The sequence below is a fragment of the Mesitornis unicolor genome, unplaced genomic scaffold (genome assembly GCF_000695765.1).
Source record: "Mesitornis unicolor isolate BGI_N332 unplaced genomic scaffold, ASM69576v1 scaffold21711, whole genome shotgun sequence".
Classification (NCBI taxonomy): domain Eukaryota; kingdom Metazoa; phylum Chordata; class Aves; order Mesitornithiformes; family Mesitornithidae; genus Mesitornis; species Mesitornis unicolor.
This window is the reverse complement of record NW_010161992.1, coordinates 9,933-13,248: the sequence shown is the minus strand read 5'-3', so window position 1 is coordinate 13,248 and position 3,316 is coordinate 9,933. Positions and strand designations below refer to the sequence as shown.

The 3,316-nt window shown below is 38.3% G+C and overlaps 1 protein-coding gene across 1 annotated transcript in view; it reads right to left on the bottom strand.

Moving 5' to 3' along the window:
• LOC104547694 (steryl-sulfatase-like) overlaps nt 1-3,316 on the bottom strand; it is a 39,435-nt gene that overhangs the window by 35,162 nt on the left and 957 nt on the right. The window lies entirely within an intron of this gene.

Genomic DNA, 3,316 nt, shown 5'->3' with positions numbered 1-3,316 from the left:
GAAAGAGGCATAATAAAAGTATACAAAGGAAAGGTAAGCTAGGGAAGGTATACTGTTTTCCATCCTTTACCCTGTATCAATGAGGAAACAGTATTAAACTTCAAGATGTCCCATTTCAAAAATAGTAAACAAAAGCACCATGTTCTCATTGCCAAATGATTTATACTATCCTAAGTATTTAGACAGATCCAAAGTGAAATTTCATCTTTATATGATGAAAATAATATAAATATAATAACTAATGCTAAAATTCTTTGTAATATCTAAATTGTCAGGATTCATATCTTAAACCAAGGTCACACAATCTAGGATTAGGAACACATCCTCTCAGGGTTCTTCTTTATTTAATACACAGCTCCTTTATCTTCCTCCAAGGATTCTGATCCTGATAACTGCCAGAAAAGGGCCACTGGAAAGAGAAGCCATTCTTTTGACCCCTCACTTCAATATTATTATATGATAACTTCTAAAAAAGGATACTGAAGAGGTAAAGCAGAATGTATGACAGCAACTAGTTAAACACTGAGTTAGCTCTGATTTCTAATTTCAAGGGCTATCCAAATTTACGGTGACTGTTCCACAGACAGAACTCATAGCAATAAAACCTTCAAATAGCAATTTCCCCTTTTTGCATTCAGTCTTGCAGCTCTAGCCTAACTCTCCAAACTCCTCTTAAATTTTATTATTGGTGCTCATTTGGCTTGATATCAAGACCAATTAGTGAGTTTGAATTGTGGAAACCTGTTGAGAGCTTTTTATTTCAGGGCAGAACCAATTATTGCTTAGCATACTGCTCCAGTTCTGACAAGACAGTTAAGTGGCTTGATTTATATTTTCATTCATGCAGCACTCATATACAAAAAGACAAGTAGTGGAGACTGTCTAGCAGAGACAGGGACAAAGGACATGCATGTCTCCCAGTTTTGTAAACTACTCATCAGGTGAAACAAATTCCTAACATGTGCACACATAAGCATAAGGAGCATATAGTCTTTTTGCTTCTCAAGGCACATTGCTGTATCAGTGTCTGAGACTTAGGGCTTCGTAGGTCTGGTTCTCATTAAACCTGTCAGAGATGTACAGATCTCTAACACATGACTATTAATATGAATAAATTGCTAATTATGCAATTAATTGATCACTTCCACTTCAACCCTCTTGAAAATGATGCAAAATATACCTGTTAAATTGAGGACTGATATGGAGATGGAAAGAGGAAGATAAGGCAGAATTAATTATATTTTAGAATGGTAAAAGTATATTGAACTGATTGCATGGGTCTTTTAATTTCTTTTTTTTATTAACAATGTCTCTTACACAATAATTATTTTATTTCTTATATAGTGATTATTTTCTATCTCATAGAATATTACATAATTTGTCAGCATAGCATAAGCTGTAAACCACACAATTCATTTTTAAAATAAGAAGCCCTATCACTCCCCAAGTAACCCTATCAATCAGGTTTTTTAATTAATTCAGGTAAGATCTATTTAAAATTCTTCTCCTTTCTGTAAGCACAAGCAGAAACTTTTGCAAGGGTTGACAGAAAAGACTCCATTCAATCAGAGTTCCTCAGGAAGGCATATTCCCCAGTGTATTTGTCTTTTTTTCCTCCTCATTTATCCAGTATCTTATGTCTGGCATTCTAGAAGGCAAATATTTTTAAGAGCTTCTAAAACACCTCAGGCTGTGCCTACAGCTACAGATATGTAACCATATGGTTCTCTAATTACTTAAATCACTATGTAAAGCCTATGTGCTAAAATCCAAGATACATTTCACTCTCATGTAAGCCCAAGGGGACCCATCTGATAGTTTGTAACCTCATAACTTTGGCATTGCTTGTTTTGCTTGTATACCATTTCCTTCACAGCTCTCTGAAAATATAAGGGTCATTTCTCAGATAGATGCCTACTAACTAAAACCTGTGGAGTCTTCTCGCTTGAAAACCTCATTGCATTACTATTTCTTACTGTATACACTTATCTTTCTTCCTTTTTGCAGATTTGCAGATCATACAAAACCGAGAGGAGTGGCTGATCCACTGATGGTTGTGCTACCATCCAGAGGGACCGTGACAGGCTGAAGAAATGGGCCAAAAGGAACCTTATGAAGTTCAGCAAAGGGAAATAGCAAGTCTTACATCTGCAGAGCAATAATGTCTAGCACCAGCAAAGGCTGGGGGCTGATTGGCTGGAAAGCAGCTCTGCACAGAAGGATCTGGGGGTTCTGGGAGACAACTACATGAAAATATGTGTCTTTGCAGCAAGGAAGGCCATCATCATTGTGGTCTGCATTAGCAAGAATGTTTCCAGCAAATTGAGGGAGATGATGCTTATCCTCTGCTCAGCACTGGTGAGACAAACCTGGAGTGTTGGGTGCAAATGCAGAGCTCCCCAGTACAAGAGAGACATGGACATACTGGAATTAGCTCAAAGGAGGGTCACGAAAATGATTAAGCAGTTGGAGTATTCAATACATAAGGAGAGGCTGAGAGAACTGGGATTGTTCAGCTTGCAGAAGAGAAGGCTTAGTGGGATCTTATCCATCTGTATTGACACATAGATTTCACAGAATCATGGAATGCTAGGAGTTGGAAGGGGCCTTGAAAGATCATCTAGTCCAACTTGAGTTTGCTCAGCAGTTCCCTGTTTAAACATGTGGGTCTCCTGGCTCCCTTTTTTGATATCCTACCCATTGGGATGCTCTGATCTTGAGCTTGAAAGAAGTGGTCCTTGAATATAAACCAACTACCTTGGGCCCCTTTACCTTCCAGTACCCTGTCCCATGGAATTTTCCCTAGCAATTGCTTGAAAAGGCCAAAGTTTATCTGAATAAAGAGGATAGAGCCAGGTTCTTTTCAGTGATGACCAACTGGTGACAAGTGGCAATGGGCACAAACTGAAACACAGAAAATTCCATCTTCTTAGACATAAGAAAAAGAATTATTCTTTTTTTATGGTGAGTGTCATCAAACACTGGAACAAGCTGCCCAGAGAGGCTGTGGAGATCCACCATTGGAGATTTTCATAACTTGACCGGTCAAAGCTCTGAGCAATCTGCTCTAGCTGACGTTGCACTGCACGGGCTAGGACTACAGACCTTGGGAGGTGCCTTTCAGACTCAACTCCTATGTGATTTTTGTAGTTCTGCAATACTACTTTTAAAAAAATATCATACCTAAAGGCAATTCACTTGTTTCTCTTTACACCTAAAAGTTTCAAGTTTGGTAAATGACTTTCTAAAAACTGCTGGATTTCTCTGATCTTGTCTCCTGAAATATGAGGAGAAAACGAATTCCATAGCCACTTCC